Source organism: Python bivittatus, unplaced genomic scaffold (assembly GCF_059951505.1).
Source record: "Python bivittatus isolate LINGU-HERP-01145 unplaced genomic scaffold, Pbiv_v1 ctg000480_np1212, whole genome shotgun sequence".
Taxonomy (NCBI): Eukaryota; Metazoa; Chordata; class Lepidosauria; order Squamata; family Pythonidae; genus Python; species Python bivittatus.
The window spans coordinates 80,939,700-80,960,822 of NW_028277075.1; the positions used below are offsets into that span (position 1 = coordinate 80,939,700).

At 38.9% G+C, this 21,123-nt stretch overlaps 1 long non-coding RNA gene across 2 annotated transcripts; it reads right to left on the bottom strand.

Moving 5' to 3' along the window:
• Positions 1 to 336: 336 nt before the first annotated feature.
• On the bottom strand, positions 337 to 21,105 carry LOC112541232 (uncharacterized). 2 transcript variants are annotated; one of them, XR_015797173.1, is made up of 3 exons: positions 20,950 to 21,105; positions 3,499 to 3,728; positions 337 to 827 (listed from the first exon to the last, which is right to left on the bottom strand). It is a non-coding gene; the product is annotated as an uncharacterized LOC112541232 (long non-coding RNA). The 2 variants fall into 2 exon arrangements; XR_015797172.1 differs by having other exon boundaries at positions 3,499 to 3,776.
• Between the last annotated feature and the right edge of the window lie 18 nt (positions 21,106 to 21,123).

A 21,123-nucleotide genomic window follows, 5' to 3' on the forward strand; every position in this document is an offset into this window, starting at 1 on the left:
GAGAGACCAACCCTTACCAACCTGCACCAATCAGAAATCAGCTCAGCTAAAGGCCAATCAGAAGTCAGGACACCTCACTATAAATACAGGAGCCCAGCCAGTCTCTGCTCAGTTGCCTGTGGTCTGCATAGCAAACCACTTTGCCTCTGAAGATGCCAGCCAAATGTAAGAAATCTGTTTTCTAGACCATGTCCACTAATCCCCGAAGCCCAGCAGTTCCCCTCTTATTCAGATGTTGTTAGCTTGGAATCATTTAAACATACATACCAACATCCATTTCTGATAAGTAAAATTTATTGTAGAAAAACTAAAAAGCCATTATGGAAGAGAGCCAACAACTAGTGGGTATCAGATATAGCTTTATTTATAGAGATCTACATTCACATGTTTGCCTGCTCAAGCTATGCAATGGGTAAGATAGCCCTCTCTTCTGGATGGGAGGCCCAATTTCCATCCATCTCCTGTTCTGGCAACAGGCAGGTTGTTTTCTGCTGAGTATGTGAGAATTAACTCTCATATGACTACAACCTCAAATTGTACAAAAGCCACTTTGCTTTGCCTTCCATTACTGTGGAGGTGAATTCAGCTGACCTGTTGTAAGTATGGCTGGAGGTATTTGAAAGCGTTGCAGGGAAAACCACACTTCCTTTCTTCCAGTCATTAGCCAGCCTCCACTGCAGCCATTTCTCTCCCACCATTTGATTTCTCCATTACACTCATTTCCTGGGTTCCTTTCATATCCATCAACTGCAATCCACCTTTGCTTTGACAACAACTCTCTGGGCTTCCAACAAGATAGAGAACAGAATATAGCTCCGCTATTGTATCTGGGAAAGAAGAAGGTTTTTCACTATTTCATTTTAACACAAGTTTGAAATGTAGTCTTACATTTAGATGCAGCAGCCTCACTTTTCCTCACTGCAGTGTCCAAAAAATAATAAGAGAAGTTGAACTTGGTACGTGTGGCTTATTTACCACTTACCCTCTGTTTCTCAGTTGCAACCCCTCCCCCCGCCCCTGCCTTGAAGTAAAGCCCTGGTTGTCTGCAGTGTCTAGTCAGTTTCAATTCTCCAGCTCTGCAGGCCCAACTAATTGCACAATTGGGACTCTGGGGTTATTTGTGCTGTTATATCTTCCCGTTTAAATTGGGAGATGCGCAAAGAGAGAATTGGGGGGGGGGGCAAACAAATGATCCTTGTGAAGACAGGCAAAGTCCTGTAGTCTGCTAATGTGTGAATGTTTTCCACGCTGGTTGGTGACATGCTGAAAGGCCTCAGTAGCAAAACCAAAAGAGAAAGCTTATCACCTTGTTTATTACAAGTAGTAATCAGAAATCAGGACAATGCCATTCACCAATGACAATGCAATGCAACTGTCAGATTTTATGCCAACACTGTTTTGTACCTGGTCAAGAACAGTGGAGTAGAGGAGTAGCTGAGAAAGATTCTTAGTTATAGTAGGGCATCTAGACTTTAGAACAGGAATGAACAGGAGTTAAATCAAATTCTCTTGATCAGTTTTGGAGAGCTAGTAGTTAAACTGTTATTCCTTGATGAGAGAGAGGCAGGTTCAAGTTTCCATTACCACAGGGAGTAATCTTTCTCCCCAGCCTACCTCATAAGATTGTTGTTGTGGGGAGAGGAGAGATCCATGTCTGCATGGATATAAATGCAATAAACGTACAATTATTGCAGCAATAGACAAATGCGCTTAGTTGCAGTTGTTCAACAGTAACAGGAATATAATTATACCCACACATATACTCCTGGGGGGAAGGATCCCAAAGTTTATAGTTCTGAATATAAAGGTTGGAGAGAATTTTACTTCCAGAACTCAAGTTCCATGTAGTTCTGGTATAATAAATCCCTACTTCTGGCATGGCATCACAGTGCCCATTAAAGCAGCTGATAAATGAACCCATTATCAGACTAGATGGCCTGAATAGGTGGAACTGTGTTTGTATTTCCTCAGACTCTCCCATGTAATCCCATTATAGAAAGGGAAACCAGTAAAACCTAGAATGCATCTCTGTAATTTCATCAAGGATTGTTAGGAAGGTAGGTTTAGCCTCTAGAAAATTTCTGATTTTCTAGTGAGATCCAGGACATCATTGGTGAAGTGTTGCATTTGACTGGGCAAAGCAGCAGTCAGTCTCCCCCAAAAAGGTTTGCCTCCACTTAAGTTTCACTGCCTATAAAATCGAGGATAAGTGCTCAGAGCAGAAACAAAATCAAGGAGAAGAAAGAAGACCCTGTCTTTAAACTTCCAAATACAAGGCCAAGATGTTCTCTCTCCAGAACCCTCCCTGCAGTGAACATGTGTACTTAACAAAACCTTATTCAAGGAGCTGAAAAATAACAATGCATAACTAGTTTAGCTTGGCTGACTTACTTAGAATTCTATGTATGTGTTATAGTTGCTTTCCCTCATTTTCCTTTTAGCCAGAACATTTATTTTTATGTCTAAAGATTAAGCTTCACTGGTTTTAGAAGGGAATTTCTCATTAGTCCCTTCCACACATGCAAGACCACATGGTTACATAATCACCTCTTGTGTTTCAGGATTGGCATTTCTGGACTTTGGGCAGGAAGAGCCAATCACCTTCCTTTCTAGGAAATAGAAAGCTTCCTAGAACTGGGCTGAAGGGAGAAATTCTGAGTTGAAGGGCTACGAATTCCCTGACTTGACCAACTAGGAGGTATCAGGAGGTTGAGCCTGACTGATGACACCTACTATAATTGGGGAACCCTTGCAGAAGAGGTCTGCCAGGGAGGTTTTAAAGTATTCCTCCTCTTGGTTTCTAACACTTGGGTTCAAAATTCTTTAGCACTAATTGCACATCTTGTTTGTCTAGCCTAGATTTCTGGGTTCCTCCCTCCTACATATGTACATGTGCATGCACATACACACAAAGTTAAGCCTGCATGTCCACCCCTAGTTTAGGTTGAATTGTGCCAAGTTTTGAGAATTGTCTGGAAAAAGTAAGGTGGCACCATAGAGGCATTGTAGGAAGCAATTTCATAAGCGATAGCACAGAGAGGTGAAAAGGCAGGGCATCCTTGGGTAGCAAAAATATTTGAACTGGATGATAATGGACTAAAAAAAGCCATGGTGGGCTCTAAAAGTTGGGATGAGATGCTCGTGCTAGATATGGGAGCAGACAAAAAGACAGTAAAGAGAATTACAGAATTGGAAATGACCTCTAAGAACAACTAGTCCAACCAGCCCAGGAATGGCTGCAGCTGGTGCACTAATCACTGTTTGGCTCCAGTCTCTTAAACTTCACTCTTTCTCCAAAGAGTTTCAGCAGTTATAGAAGCTCTGAGATTCTAGCCACAAGTTTCTGTTAGTGTTCTATGATGTAAATTCCTGTTATTACATGCTGATGTAGTTACTACATGCTGATGTAGCCCCTACTACTTTCCCCTCCTCAAAGAGTCCCCCCCCCCCAGTGCAAATCAAGTCCAAGACAGTTAAACCTCATTTTTTGTTTCCCACCTTCTGATCTGTTTTGTTACTGAGAGGTAAAGTCTTGTTGGCATAATCTCCAATGCTGGACGACTGGGCCATTGTATTTTCATAGGAACTTGTGTACTTTCCCAGGGAACCACTGCCAGCTGGCATCCTTGCTGATGACATGATAGAAGAGAGGAGACAAAGGACAACAGCTGCAGCAAAACCAACATCAGTCCCATTTGGTCCGGCTGTTGTAGTATCCACTCTAATTTCTGAGTGAGAAACAACTCATCATGATCAAGCAGTGGAGGCAGTTCCTTCTAGCCAGAAAATTAAAAGGAACAAGAAATGAGCTCTGCATAAAAAAAGAAAATTGGCATTTCCAACCAAGAAGCAGCAGATGAGAAAAGAATGCTTAATCTCCCCCTTGCCCCATTTTTAATACCCCTCTGACTTTGGGAGAAAGAAGGAAAGTAGTCTCAAGAGGTAACTGTTGTTGGGTATGAAAAAGATTAAACATCTTCCTTCCACAAGAAACTCCTTCATTAGCTTTTGTGCCTTCTCAGACTGGAAAATTACAGAGTTGAACAGAATGTGAAGTTCCGCCCTTAGTAATTTGTACCTCTTAACTTCACTTCCTAATTCAATTGGTGGTGGTTTTTTTCTTTTCTTTTTTTCCTGTTCAACAATCTATCACTAAAGGACATATCAGCTAGAATCATGTGAGGAATCTATTCCAATTTGAAAGCAACTCCAGACCTTTGTAATCTCACCATGTCAGCAGTACCAACTTAAAGGTGGGGTAGCTGAAACTATACTAAAACTAGGGACCACCTCGCTTTGCATCCTTTTCAAACCAACTCTAATCAGATGACATCAGTTCATTCTGAGAGCTGCATTGGCTCTTTTTCTGATTTTGCCAGTTTATTTAAGCGGGATCAAACTGGCCTTCTCTGGAGGCAGTTCCTAGTATGAACTCTTGCTTTTGCCTGCCTCCCAGCTTCTAGGCTCCAATGGACTATTCCAGGACAAATAACCTAGTACCATATATATGAGCTGGCTCCTAGGAAAAGAAAAGGAGGAACAGCCTCTTGTCAGCTTCATCTTCCCTGCGCTCTTCTCTTGGACTCATGTATGTAGAGGAGCTGCAGTGATTTATACCTAATCAAAACTGGGTCAACCCTGCTGCTTTCAAAAATGAAATTCCTGAAGCCTGTCTGCATGATTTAGGATTTGGCTCCATCCTCTGTAGCAACATGCAACCATACTGGGGGAAAGGACTTCCATCAAAATGTTTATGTCGCGAACAGCCACTTCCTCTGTTCCTGTTGTCTTCTGCATTTCTCAACCTTGGCAACTTTAAAATGTGTGAACTTCAACTCGCAGAATTCCCTAGCCTGCATGACCATTCTGATGCTGTGCTGGCTGGGGAATTCTGCGAGCTGAAGTCCACACATTTTAAAGTTGCCAAGGTTGAGAAATACTGATTAGAGAGCTATGTATCTCCTCCTTAGAACTGAAAAGCTACCCTTTGCGTTTCCAACTTGGAAACAGGCTCTGCAGATGATTGGCTTATGATGGCGATGATATCATTAGGATTCCAATAGCTTCTGGAAGAATTACTTCCTCTAATTGGGTGGGACTTACACTGAGCAATTCTTTGTATAAGCTATCAGGTCTGTCTGTGTACCCAAAGATGGATACTGTCAGGATTTGCACTTCTCTTTTTATATTTGAGCAAGGGTTTTATTATAGGGAGACTCATTTGGAAGAATATTTAGACATTTGGACTCCATGTACTTATTTGCATGTTCAGTTACCCATTTTTCTCCTGTTTTTTTAAATGTGAATAATTTAATTGTATAACATGACATGAATATATCTGTGATACTAGTTTTGACTGAGACATGTTTTTACAGGACTTTTCCTATCTTCTTTATTTTCTCCCTTTTTATCCATGGTATCATTTAATCATTAGACCTTCTGATGTCACTATGTGCAAACTTACATGAAAACAGCTGTACCAAGCCTTGTACTTTTAATATTTCTGCCTCGTTCATTCTGCCTGCTTCTTTTTCAGCTTTGCCACTGTATCAAAGTTAAATGTACTTCTGGCTCAGATCTTGGGTTATGAACTTGGATTAGAGCTAATGCTGGGCATAAAACTCAAGCAAAGTGCTGTAAGTCTTGGTGGGCTTTCATACAGTATATATGAGCTACTAGCTGTATGAATAGTCAAGCTGATGATGCTGAAATAAACATCTATCTTACTATTTTGCTTACTATTATAAGTATTTCACAAAAAGCCTACTTATACAGACCATTATGCCTATGGAACCTGATTCTTTAGCTTGGAAAGTGTAGATTTAAGACAGACTGCTGGAATGTTCAGAACTAGGTTTTGAATTAACAGAACTTCTGAATTCAGTTAAACAACTCTAGTTTCAGGGATTGGTACTGAAAAGTACCTCAGGACTACTGCCAATTCATGGAGCTTCCTAATGTTGCCCCTCCAGCTCCTTACCATCTGAACAATAAAAGACAATGTGCAGTTAAGTCTAACATATCTTGCCTTTTCCTTTTGATGGATGTAACACCAACTAGATCCAGAAAGAAAAAAATGAGTGGTGACAATGGTGTCAAGGAAAAGATGGGGGTACACAGGAAAAGGAAACAATCTTGGCCAGGGACCCCATCCCCCAAACTCTGCAATTGGCAGCATATCTGACTTTTTTTTCTCTCTGTCTTTCTAAACTGGATGACGCAAATCTTATAGTATCTATTGTTCTGTGACCACCATTGATTGTAAAGTCACTTTTGAAAAAACAGAACGAATGTTCCCTTACTGGACTTACATTGGTGCATTCTTCAGTAGGATTGGCTCCATTCTTATGTCAGAAATTCAGCTGTTTCATGAAAGCATTTTATTGAATAAGATCCTACTTACCCTTTGTGAAAAGGTATTGTTGTTTACTCAGGGATAAGACTCATAATGTCTGTCTATTCAGAGTTCATTGCAGGGATGTCAAAGCTTAGGCATTATGTCTAGGTCTATGCAACCAGCTAAGCTGTACAGGTAGGCCTTGCTTAATGTCCACTCATTCAGCGACCATTCAAAGTTACGAGGGACTTACAATGGGTCCTCATAGTTGTGGCTGTTGCAGCATCCCTGCGGTCATGTGATTGTGATTTGGATACTTGGCAACTGGCTTGCAATTATGATGTCACAGTGTCCCACAGCCAGGTGATCACCATTTGCAACCTTCACTGCCAGCTTCCAACAAGCAAAGTCAATGCGAAAGCCAGCAGGAGGTCGCAAATGGTGATCAGATGACTGTGGGACACTGCAACCACGTGGGATTCGCCTAATGACAGCAACTGGGATGGAATTGCTGTCGTAAGTCAGCATGGTCATGTGACATCAAGCCTTACAACCACATCGCTTAGCGATGAAGTTCCTGGTCCCAATTACTATTGGTAAATGAGGACTACCTGTAATGTGGCTTTTGGTTGACTGCACTGTGTGACTCCAGACCTAATGGTCTGTAAAAGATTGCTTCATCACTTAGTGTGTTGTGACAAATGCAGCCAAGATTGGTTTATTCAATAAACTGGTTAAGCAAACCATGGTTTAATGTAATGCATGAGCCTGGTCTGGAGGTGGCAATATTGAGCTAGCTGTAAATATTCTAATACATCACAATGTAGACATATAATATAAACACATATGTTCTGGTTTTAGTCAGGACATATCAATAAGTAGAATGCTGTTGGATCAGATGAACAATAAAGTACCCTGTTTAAATCAGTGGTCAGCCAGATGCCTTTAGAAAGATTAGAAGCATGAAAATGACTACCCACCTAATGTTTGTTCCATGTCTGCTATATAGATAAGTGCTGGTTCTGAACTTACTATTCCATTTAGTTGCCATTCATTTGTTTTATTTTATAGCCTACTCTTTATCCCAGAAACCTAAGGTGATCTACAGTCTTCTCCATGTTATCATGAGGATTTGAACCCCAGTCTCTGCATACTCTAGTCTTATTAACCTAGCCCCTATATGATATTGGACTGGACTAATCACTGCTACTAAATATAAGTGTGCCTAATTCTATTTACATCAAAAGCTCCTCCCCATCCTAATATGCACTTAGTGAGATCCCTAATTAATTAGATATTTTGTGTTTTCATGTTCCAGCCTGCCTATAAACTGACAGAAACCTAGTTGTAGCCACAGAGCATAGATGCAGATTATGAGGCAGTTAATTCCACAATTTCACTGTTGAACTTGTTTGGAATGGTTGTTGTTATGCTTCATCAGTTAAGAGGAGAAAAGGACATGCTGCTACATGCCATTTGAATTTCTAATATTGGTTCTATCAATGCAAGTAAGATAAAAAAATAGGAAATAATATGTTACCTGCTTGGTTAATTCAGCCCAATCAGTCTGGATTTTGTGACTGGAGAATGTCTAAATGTAATATATTATCCAAATGCCTTGCATCCCCATGTCAACTGCAATTTTATGCTTTACTTTTAAGGCAGAGGTTTCCAGAAAAGTATGTACCTGGCAGAATTTGATGAGTAAGTTGAGAGCAAAGGTGGTAGGATAACTAATTAAGTTACTTGAAGTGAAGGAAGCTATCTACCAACCATGGGAGTTCTGATGAGAGCTTCTGTAGGTTAGCATGGTTTTAGTCCTTAGGACTAGTTGCAATCTCAGAATTATGCAAAACTTATGAATACAGGCAACCGTTTATCAAGTGTTAACTGATCATTGTATGAATAACTTTATGTGGTAAACCTATCTGAGAGAAACTGAACAATTTCCAATAGAAGAGAATATAGATAGCTTGAGGTTGAACTGTGGAGTCCTTGGTGTTCTCTGTTGTTTGCTTGCAGACTTGCTAGCACTGAAGATGTTACCTAGTCGGGTAACAAAACATCTGCAAGAAAACAACCAAGCTCAGAGAGGGACAATTTCTTAGTATCTTCACTGTGGCAGATGTGAGGCAGATGCTTAAAACTGAATTGACTTTCTCAGGAAAGGAGCCTGGAAAAAAAAAGGTGAATAGTGATGAACTGATATATAATGCTAAGCCTGTCTGACAAACTGAAAAAGATAGACAGACAGACAGACAGACAGACAGACAGACAGACAGATAGATAGATAGCTGAATCCAGATTATATCCATTTAGGAGTCTATTAAAAAACTAGAAGTGAAACTGCTGATCTTCCAACAAGGATAAGTAACTTAATTCTCAGTCTGGCTTCTGTACCAGAGAATTAACAACTGGCCAGTCTAATGTTATAGTTTTTTTTAAAGAGTTCCAAGAACATATTAATATAACTTTTTCCTAAGCAAATTGGTAGAAAAATTATCAAGCAGTGTGGTTTCTGCAAAAGTAAATCACTAACCTTTTAAAGATTTGAGATTATAAAGAATGCCAAACAGATTTCTCCAATGGGGAAGGATGGTAGATAAAACTGCAAAGGTATTTCAATGTAAGAAGTTTAAATTGTTGCAGTTTGAGGTAAAAATAAACAAACTCCTAAATGCATATATCTCAGATATGATAACTGGCCAGGAAATGACTCACATATTGCACTAAGTTATGGTTGTTTTAGCCATGAGTTATTAAGTAAGTCATACTGGCTGGTTTCATTACGATATAAAACATAGTTTACAAACCACAACAATTATGTTAACACATCACACTAAACCTCAACCAAGCAAACAAGCACTAATTAAGAAATCAGTGGCAATATTACAAAACAGAATAAGAACAGAAATGCATTTATGTAGTTTAATAAAGTCCTTTCCTTCCTCCACCTATTCTGCTATAAAATTAATTGTGGGACGTTCTAAGAGTACAGTTCTCAAAAAAAGATAACACAGATTATTTATTATATATTTTTTCATTTCTTTGAAATTTAGTCCTTGCTCTCTTCCACTTATGCTTACTATAGACAGCATATAACAATCAGTAATCACATGACATGAATGACAGAGTCCAACGCCATGGTTATGAATAATGCTTCATTTCTTGCACAGGAGAATGTTTTGCATATGTGTCTCTCCTCCAGGAGGAGATAACATTAGATTATCATCAACTCCCTGCCAAAATATCTGACTGGTTAGAAGGTACATATGTAATCTGATTCTGTTCCCATACTACATGTGATCCTCTCAAGCTCTCCCAGCACGCCAAAGGTTTTATAGTTAGTACTGACTTAGGCTGATTCTTCAAAATCAGCTAGGAAGGAAAACTTTTATATTTCACCTGCAGCACCCAAAGAAGTCTACCCCTTTACCCAAGACAAGACAGGTTTACTGATTTCCAGCCAACATAAAGAAACGAAATGCTGTTTCGCTCATGACTTCTGTAGCCAAATGATATTCCAGTTTTAAGCTGTAAGAAGATTCATAAGATCTTTGCTGATAGAAAAGTCATGCATCCAAATTTTCAGCTTTCTCAGCCAGCTAAATGTGATACAGGATTTCTGTGTGTTTATTAGGTGCAGAGAAAACTGCATATTGCTAAGTGATGATTCACTCCTACTGTTTTTACTGTAAAAAGAAAAAGTGTGCCATAGTATAGGAGTTATTATACATAGAAGAAAATAGTATAATATGCAAATCTGGCAGCCCACTACCCTGGAATGCAGACAATTTCAGGGCAGGCTCTACTTATAATAACCCAAGATGCATGGAAAAATAGTTCCCACAGCATTGAGGAACTGGAATGTATATAGACTGGATTACTCTCACTTATACATGTAAATGCTGGCAAATATCAGCTAGCCCTTAGTGTAGCCTATAGTCTTTCTGCATCCAAAATTATTTATGGATATCACTAACAGCTACCATAAGGAATAGCAGGGCTCTACCCCTGCCTAGTGAGTGCTGTTCAGAAGCACTGGCTAAAGTTGGCAAGCATTAAAAGGATACAGTACATCTAAAAGTATTCCAAAGGCATAATAAGCAAGTATCTGAGACTGTCAAGCTAGAATCTGACCTGTTCTTCTAAAACACAAACATCGCCTGAAAACCTCCAATAGGTGCCACACCCTGAAACATTCCCTAGGTTGGAGTATGGGCAAGGTTATGCAACCACCAAGAGCATAATTGTCTTTGATAGTATTCACTGGTCGCTAATGTCACAGGAGATTTCAGTGAATGTGCAGTTCCTTCATTTAATGATGGCCAGCTTGCTCTCTGGTATGAACTGCAGGAAGGGCTGAATGAGTAATCCTTTGAACTGAGAAGTGTTACATTCCTTTTTAGTTACATATAAAGAGAAATGGGTCTTGATTTATTAATTCAACGTATCTGATTCACCTACAATAGACTTTCATTTGAGCACTTCTTGGTATCATGGCATTTGCAATTACCTATTTGCTTAAAACTGGTTAGCTACTATTTTACAAGTTGGTACACACAGGTCATTATTATTCCCTGTGTGTGATTGTGACTTGATTCATATATCATTCTAAATTAGGTTTTGCATATTTTTGGTTTTGCTAAGCTACGAATAGTAGGATTCACACATATCACTGGATCATAAATCATGGTTTGTAATCTACCATGACTAGTTTCACATTATACCAAAGCCAAACTATGCTGCAGCTTGGTATGATTTGCGAATCCAGTCTTTAATTTTCCAAAGCACAGGTATGTCTTTTTCCTGGTCCTGCTATAAAGACTTCTAATCAGTAGAAATGATGAACCTTGGACCTTACTCATGTGCTCTGTTCAAGCAGACAAAGTCTAAATCACATGCTCTGCCACTGAGCTGTAAGTCTCAAATAGCCTTGCTTAACAGGCATGTCTAGTTTTGTGCACTGCCAAGATATGCAGAACTGAATCAAGGGCTTTGGTGTGCAGCAGCTGATTTGACTGACACTCGTCTGGGAACCAGTTCTACTGGAACACCAAAGACTTGAGAGGTTCCTAGAACAAGATTCAACAGTGGCAGCAACAGTTTGCGAGTAAGAATCTCTACACAGCTAAAAAAGGCTGTGATTTGTCAGACGCAGATGTAGGCAGTTCCCATCCAACCATATCCAGTCCACATCCTATTTTCAAGGTTCTCCATCTCCAAATTTCAATTTTTTTTGTGAAAGTGCCTTTAGTACCTCCTGGACTCCATGCCTTATTCTCTGCTCTTTTGCCTATGTACTGTTCTTATTTGGCTACAATCTTAAAATGATCCAGGACATTTTAGGTATCTATTAAAGTAACAACTATCAGAATCAGACGTATAAATGTGTGGAAAGAGACAGCAGAAAAGTGTGCAGTATTTCTTAATAAGCATATTATTTGCATTATATTCCTATATTTAAATTCATATTTTTAACACTATATACTGAACCATCTTCCATCTTCGATATCAGAGATCCAGTGGGCAAAAGGAAAAATTGCCTGCTGCCTCAGCCCAATGACCCATACTTGAATGATAAAGTGGTTGATTTGTTCTATCTGGTAACCGATTGTGGGAAAAGAGCTTATGTTAAAAATGAGCACGATGGGGGGGGGTGAGTTTTGGCCTAGGCAAGCTTTACAATCTGAATTATACTGGCAAAAATCTTCAGAAACGATTAGGCCATTTCCAAGTTATAGACTGTGGAAAGGATGAATATTAAATTGCACAAATATTTAGCTGAAGAACAGACTTAAACATAGACTAAAATCAGGTAGCAGGTAAAGATACCCATGCAGATGTTTTTAACCCCTAATTTCCTTTAGCAAAATTGCCATATTAACACATAGCCAGTTTTCTCTTACTCCTTATTCAATTCCAGCAAAATAGCAAACACCCCCCCCCACACAAAATAGAACAAATTTTCTTTCATGTTTTCTGCAGTTTCCTACTGATGTCAGTGATGCTTCACTGAATCCTGCATGAGATATACAATGAAACACAGATCACAGGATTTGGCTTGAATTGCACCAGGCAGGAGGCCAGCACCACATTCATCTCCACTGAAATTACCTCAAATGTTAATGCATGAGAATGTGCAGCTAATTTTCACAGCATCTCTTCACATTAATGGAGAAAAAGTAATTCTCCAAGTGACTGCACTGAATGCAGCCTTTAGGAGGCTTCCCTTTAGAGAAGCCTTTAGGAGACTGCATTGAATATAGCCTTTAAGAGATCTATTGGGACCCAGGAAGCCTGTCTTCTCTGCCGTGGCGCATGCCCTCTGGAATGAGCTGCCCCCGGAGATCTGTGTGGCTCCCATCCTGCTGGCATTCTGGAAAGCCTGAAAGACCTGGCTGTTCTCCCAGGCCTTGGGCTGAGGTGGCAGGGTGGGAGAAAGCTGTTCAATATGTTGTACATGTGGGTACTGTGGACCGGATTCACCATCCTGTTTTTTTTTAAAATCTTAATTGTATTCTTAAATTGTTAAGCTGTCCATAGTCAGTTTAAAGTTGGGTGGTGCCTAAACTGAATAAATTGAACTGAACTGAATCTCTCCCCCCATCTTGCAATCTTGTAACTGTATTGAATTCAACTGAGAAACCCCACCCGATTCCTTTTCCTTTTTAATATGCTGTGACTTTGAGTTATCTTCCCTGAGATCAAAAGTTATCTCATACTTAAAACAGAATAATTGTCTCTATCTAGCCATGTATTCTTCTGGCCTCTGAATTTTCTTTTTTTGATCCAAAAAAGGTGACCCAGAAATATTTGAAATAAATAAATAACTACAGCACCTTTATGTCTTCAAGAAAACTCGTGTTTCTCAGTGCTGGAACAAAATATGGCAACTCCTATCTCATTATAGCCTTTTGAAAGGAATTGCTGCAAATTCACAAACTGTGTACTGGGGAGTATAGAAGGTAATTCAGAAGTAGCCATGTATGTTTTTATATACAGATTGCTCATCTGAAACTCTGTAAATATTTTTAGAGTTTGTTTAGGAGGAATAGCTCATATTTACATGGGATGGGAATTGGACTTGCATTTTTAGAAAATTGTAACTCATATTTTATCATTCTTTAAATACAATAAACCCTTACTTTAACAGGCTAATAGAGAAGAAGCATTATCCATTAAAACTGAATGTCTATTAAATGGTAAATGGGACTTTCTGAGCCAAAAACACACTTGTACTGTACATGAAAAATTCTCCTTTACTTGATAACAGTGAAAAACACTTTGCGGGGAAGCAGCAAACACTAGCAGGAAGAAATCTGTTATTGCCTGAAATTTGGACAAAAGTCATTATACAGTAAATTCATTCCATTAAATCCAAAGCCTGCTAAACTGAAATCTATTAAATCAAAGGTTTACTGTGTACCTTGAATTAAAACCAGAAAGCTTTTGTATTACTATTTAATTTCTATAGCCGCCCATCTTCGACTAATTATTTTAACCCCTTTCTGTTTTAAAAGTTTTAGTTCAGATTACTTTTTCCAAATTAATGGTCATCACAAATTGTTATTACTATTACTAAACCAATGTCAGTGCTATCCAGTAATAAAATTCTTGTTCCTTCAGAACTACTTCTATGGAACATGGAGAGGGGAAGTCTTTCATTCCATCTCTCTCTCTCTGCATATCCAAATATTCTCCAGAAAAGTCTCTGGAACAGATTTAGGGAACGTAGGCAAGCAGGCAGGAGAAATTCCTATTGTGCAAACAGACCTTCATTCACATGACCTTGGATTTCACCCTAAATCATATAAAAACAAAACTTTAAAATCTATCTACTACAAGGTACAATACTGAGAGTATACCACATTAACACTTTTTGTAAATACTACATAGAAATACTTTTAAGAATGGCATATTTATCAAATCTGACAGTGTAACAGATGGTATCAAAATAATTTCTGCCAATAATTCTGAAGTTATCTTCCAAAATTCCAGCTAAATTTAGACACCTGGGAGTTTCATGAAGTGGACAACACAATACAATGTCTTGGGTGTTAAATGTCCCATCTCTCTGTGAAAAGGACTGTTCTGCACACATAAGGACAGAAGAGCCTGCTGGTTCAGGCCATAGGTCCAACTAGTCCAGTCACCAACAGGATGCAGTTGGGAAGTTCATAAATCTGGACTGGACTTCTATTTTTTTCTTCCCAACAAGCAATTATCACAACCAGCTATGTTTTCAGGTGCAGTAAACAACAATTAGTATTAGTAGCCATTGATAGCTTGGTCACTGCTCAATCTACCCAGTACTCTTTTAAAATAATCTAATGGATAACCTCAAGTTCCAACACTGTCAGGGAGGAAAACCTTATTTCTCTGTTATCTGTGCCATACATGATTTTATATACTTCTATCTTGCCTCCCCTTACTCCCCTTCATTCCAAGCTAATGAAACCCAATTGCTGTAGGCTTTCCTTATAGGGGATTTACTCCACCTCTGATCATTTTGGTTGTCCTATTTTCTAAATCTATATTTTTAAAGGATGACCAAAATTATATATATTTCTTCATATACAGATTTGTATAAGGGCATTATAATGGTAGTTCTATTTCAGTTTCCTTTGTAATGATTTCAAACATGAATTTGCCTTTTCTAACACCAGTTGACATTTTCATCAAATGGTCCACTATGACTCCAACTTCCCTTTCTCTTCCTATTGCAAGGTTAAAGCCCATTAACATATAGGTGAAGTAATTTTGTGCTGACATAAATATTTTATGTTTGTCTGCATTGAATGATATTTACCATTTTGAAACTGTTCACTTCATCTGGATAGCCTCTTTTAAAGAACTTCACAATCTTTTTTTCATTTAACATCCTGAAAAACTCAGTATCATCAACAGATAAAACCACTTCACTACTCTGCCCTAATTTATACCAATTGCAAAGTTAGAAACCAGCGATCCCTGGTAGACTCTCACTCTTGCCAGGGTGAGAATTGCCCATTGAGTCCTCTTGAAGGATGACCTTTTGCCTTTAATAACATCTCTGATCTTGCCCATTTGCCACTTTGGCACTCCACTGGATGTAGAAAGCTTCATTCTCATGACTGCTATGGCATTAACATTGGACTGGGATGCTGCTGTTTCATCCCAAAAGGTGTTTTCATCACTTCCAGCTTCTCCATTTCAGCTGCTTTGGCCCTACAGGAACAAATTAGCTTGATGACACCCAAGCCCTCGTTGCACTAATCACACACAAATGACTTCTGCCAAGCAGTGAAACCATGACACAAATGACATTCCATGCAAAAAACTAAATACCCCCACACACCTTCTATTTGATCTTTGATATATTAATGTTCAGATATTCTTTAGTGCACTATGCAATCTAATGTTTACTGCAAATCATTTGGGGTCTTAGCCAACAATATGGCATTGTCGGCATACTACCGTATACTCACATTCAGGTCTCCAACCAACACACCGCTAATGTCACCAAAAGCATTCTTGATATATTTGCCCAAAATACATTCAACAAGCCAGGGAACACCACACATCCTTATCTTATTCCATGGTTAGTGTTCGACCATTTGCTAAGCATTCCATTTAATCTTATCCATGTTTTACTTCTATCACATACTCCTCATACTGACTTGGTTTTTAACTAAATTAAATGTTGCCCAATTTGAATCATATTGATCAGTGTTTCCATTACATAGACAAAACCCAATTCCAATTCAGTTACAGTCTGCTTTGAATACTTTCCCACTGCAACAATTCCCTGAAAATTAGGTTTTTCCTTGAAACATGTCAGGATTGAGGCTTTGCAATAAAGTACTTGTCAACCAAATTCCTTTCTTTTTCACCTCCGTGTTCTGGTATATGTCCTTCTGCTTTTCTTCAATCCACTATTGAAAGCTCATCTCAGGGTCATGGCAAACATATTTAACATTCTTTAAAACACAAGACTAGAAGTAATATTCATTTCATAACATGTATTTTTACCCGTAAACAATTGAAGTTTAACTATCTGTTTATATCTATATAAAACTAGATTAAATAGTCTAAGATATTTAAAACAAATGATATTTTCCAAGGAATAACAATACCAAGATATTTAAAAGAATACCCTAATTTCTGACACATTTCCCTAGATATGTTAGATCCAACTAGAAGTCCATTGAACTTATTCCAGTTCACTGAATAAATGACAATCTATCAAACAGCTATATGCCATTCTCTTCCACATTCGTACATGGCTTTGGTCATTTGAGGCTTTCCCACAATGCTTTTCAGTAATATAGAGAGGTGCAGAGCTCTAGTTACCAGCCTTAGTTGTATCCATGCCACAAGCCTGCTCAGGCTAGTCTATGAAAAATAAGATCTCTGATCAAAACTGCTGCCTGCATCCTGCCATCCAGGAGGTATGTGCAATGTGCAGGCACACAGTCAGGATGTGGTAGTATTGGGAGAGGAGGGAAATGTTATAGAAGTATCTCTTAACTAATGAAGCTACTATAGGGGCTCACTCAGTTTTAAATGCTTTATGTGCAACAATAGGGCTAAGAAGTTCCGTGCTATTTGCTGGCTGCATCACTGTTTTCAGCCTTGTTCCTGTTCTGCATACCGCTTTCGATACAGAGAGAGAGATCCACTGAGTTTAATATGCTTAATTATAATTAGATGGTTTTCTTTTTAGTTTAGCTTGAAAACTAAAACTCATGGCACTGAGGAGTGAACACTTCCAAAAAGTGTACATATTATTAATGTATTATCCAAAGGTTGGGCAAAATTGATAGTATCTCTCAGCTTATGAAACACCAGGTACAAGCCAGAAAAGATGACTCATAGTAAGGTTAAATATACCCATCAAAAGAGAATGCACTAAACTGAGTTCTTACCAGCAAAAGTAATCGTAATTCATTGAAAACTAGCTTTTGTCAACAGCTGTATTATTTTTAAACTGCCTATGCCAGTAGTCTGTTTCTGTGGAGAACATCTTTTTAAACAGACCTGGTTTTCCCCATCTAGTCAGCCCTGTGCATGAAACAGGTAGAATCTGAGAGAAAGTTATGCTGGGAGAATGCTTTGGAACACATCAGAATGGAAATACAGCATTGTCTGCAACTCCCTGATGCAATCACATTTTTTTCCAGGACCATCTGGCTGCTGCAGGGAGGTTTTCTCCACAGTAGCCTAACCCTGAAATAGATGCAGCTGCTTTAATGAGTTGTATTTGCACCTGTATGTTCTGAAGCACCTTTTCTAAACAGAATCTGAAGCGCTCCATAACCCTATCATTTAGCTTCATTTCTTTATACAGAACAACTATTAATTATTTTGCAATGGCTAATAATGCTGTTTCATTGTAGTCATGCAGTTTAAGTGAGTAGAATGGCGGTGAATACAGATTTGCAAAACCCAGTTTCACATTTGTTTTCTGCTTTGAAGATTACTGAGTGAACCTGAACAAGAAAGATCAAAGTTTGACCTATCTTGTATGGACGTATCAGATTAAGGCTACCCTCTCTTATTCTTAGTAAGTATATCTAATAAATAAATGAGCTGAATTCCTTGTGCCCAGCTGTGGCAGTTGCAGCCCTTCCTGGTGCATGAACTCCTGCAATGTACTTGACTAGCCATAAGCTGCAGTTGGTACAAAATGCAGTAGCTCATTTGCTTATGTTGAGAGCCACCAGCACCATATAACTCTGGTTTTGTGAGCACTGCATTGGCTAGCAATAGCCTTCAGAGTACAATTCAATATGCCTGTTTTAACCTTTACGCCTTGGTGCTGGGGTATGCACAGAACTGCCTGCTTCTGGTAGGACCTACTGGTCTCGTTTATTCAGCTAGAATGAGGATGCTGAGAGCGCATCCTCTCCAGTGAAATCAGGAGCAAGAACTTGATATTTTTTCTGGGTATGCCATAGTACTTTGGAACACATTATCTCCAAAGATCTGGCCTTCCCTAACACTCTTTCAGAGGGTTCTCAAAGCAGCACTCTTTTGCAGAACTTTTAATGATGAGAAAGAGGGAAGTTATTATTGGATGCTGGATTTTGCTAGGGACAGGATTTTTTTTCTTTTTTACGTTTCTATGTTTTATGAGTAACTTCTGTAAACTGTCAAGAGACCTTAGGGAGTCAGCAATATAGAAATGATGTAAATAAATAAATAGGATTTCAAAAACATAAAACTGTGGTGCTAGAGGAGATAATATACTCTCTCTAGAGTTTCCTATGATTGACTGCTCTATTTCCCAATTTTAAAAAGCTTTATGAAGAAACTGTCAAGGATTTTTCAATTACAGAAAGATATGATATACAACTTGCAAATCTCCAAAACCCTTTAAATGACTCATGTATCACATTCCATGGTCCAATCTTTCTAATGTTATATTAACACAAGAAGCACTGATAATTCTCTAGCTAATTCCCTATAAATATCCTTTAAAATCCGTGGTGTTTTTTTTTATAATGCATTAGATATAATAGTTCTGCCTTTGAAAATGGTTTGGATTTTCAGCTGGTATAGGACACAGCTGCCAAGATTTTTTTTTTAATTGTTCATAGCTTAGCTATTTCAAGAGCTCCACTGGGTACTAGTCCTCTTCTGAACTCAACAAAGTAAAGAATAAATTGGTCTTTTTTTTTTCTATTCAAAGTTGTCTGGCAGTATTCTATGTTTTCTCCCTGTTTTTTCCCCCTTAATCCATTACAATCTGCATCACTTATGTTTGCAACTCTTCCTTACACACCCAGCTTTTATGCACAATTTTCCCTCTTTTATCTACCTCTTTTTGAATACTGTACTGGACAAGCTTTTTGCTTTTAAAAATACTTCTGAACATCTGGCTCTATCATTACAATAGTTACCAGGGAAAACTGACCCTTCCTCAAGCCCCATGGGTACTTTGGGATATGGATTTTATTGGCAATTGTCCTTCCCACCCCAAGAAATTTAATGGGGCAGGGAAAGTGCTCCAAACATTTTCATCTTCCATTTCTAACAATACCATGACTTCTCACTGCCTCTTCTTTCTTTCTTTTTTTTCATACTACAGAAAATCCTTTAAGAAGGAAAAAACAGATACGCTGCACAATGTCTTTTGATTCATAGCTACCAATCTTCCATCTGAGGATTTGTAGAGCAGTTCGCTTGCTCCTTGGGAGGAAAGCTATGGCAAGCCTAGATAGCATATTAAAAAGCAGAGACGTCACCTTGCCGACAAAGATCCGCATAGTCAAAGCTATGGTTTTTCCAGTAGTAATGTGTGGCTGTGAGAGCTGGACCATAAAAAAGGCCGAGCGCCGAAGAATTGATGCCTTTGAACTGTGGTGCTGGAGAAGACTCTTGAGAGTCCCCTGGACTGCTAGGAGGTCAAACCAGTCAATCTTAAAGGAAATCAACCCTGATTGCTCATTGGAAGGATCGATAATGAAGCTCAAGCTCAGATACTTTGGCCACCTAATGCGAAGAGAGATCTCTTTGGAGAAGACCCTGATGCTGGGAAAGATTGAAGGCAAAAGGAGAAGAGGACGGCAGAGGATGAGATGGTTAGATAGCATCACTGAAGCAATGAGCATGAAACTGAGCAAACTCAGGGAGGCAGTGAAGGACAGGAAGGCCTGGTGCAATATGGTTCATGGGGTCACGAAGAGTCGGACACGACTTAACGACTAAACAACAACAACAACAAGACAAAAATTCATTAGTGAAGGTGGGTGGCATCTTCTCAAGACACCAGGAGCACACTGAAGCAGAGGCTACCACAAGGTAAGCTTATCTTTGTCTTTCCCACTGGAGTGTATATACAAGTATATTGATTATGAGTGTGAAGAGGTTATGGAAGAGAAAGGTTGTACACAATTATGGAAAAAGACTCTGCATATATATGACAGAAATTATGGGTGGGAAAATACACTGTGTATATGTCTGCAAAAAGAACTCACTGCTTGCATCCATGTAAGAAGTGAGCAGAAAGAGGTGATGGGTATATGTGTGCAAGCAAGAGGAGGTTGCAGGTATTGGGGGGAGTGCCCTCATTGCTCATTTTTGCATACATAAAAATGATCCCCTGAAGACTTCACTTGTGTGTCCTGGGGCTAATCCTATATGTGTCCATTCAAGCAAGATATAGGTTTTTTTAATACATAAAAAGCTTCACAGAGTTCCAAATAATTTAAGCCCACAGGACTGCATCATTAAACATTTTACTTCTCTACTGTGTACGTATATTATATATATATATATATGTATGTGTGTGTGTGTGTTACATTTATGGTGTGTGTATATATATATATATGTGTGTGTGTGTGTGTGTATACACACACACAGAGATACATATCTTATAAAACCTTGCACATACAGTAAATTATTGGACTTGCATGAAGTTCTCAATTTAAATTGCTTTTTCCAACTTTTAGACAGGAATTCTGTTTTCTGTCTGACACTTGAAAAACAAAGAAACATTGTTTTCACGGTTTCATCAACCCCCACCTCCCGCCCCAAGAATGAAAGGAGCAACAAAAGAACATATGGCATACACACGGACATACACAAAAAAGTTTTTGAAGAGTCATCCGCCTCTTCAGACATACCAGCAGATGTCACTACTGCTCTCACTCAAACAAGCGCCTTCCATCTCCCTTTTCCTTATCTTTTGCAACAGCCTCCCGACATACTACAACCCCATCAAATCATCCTGAGCAGGTCGAAACATAACTCGGGACTCGGAGAGAAAAGGTTCTCCTAACGACGCGAGCGCTCGCGTT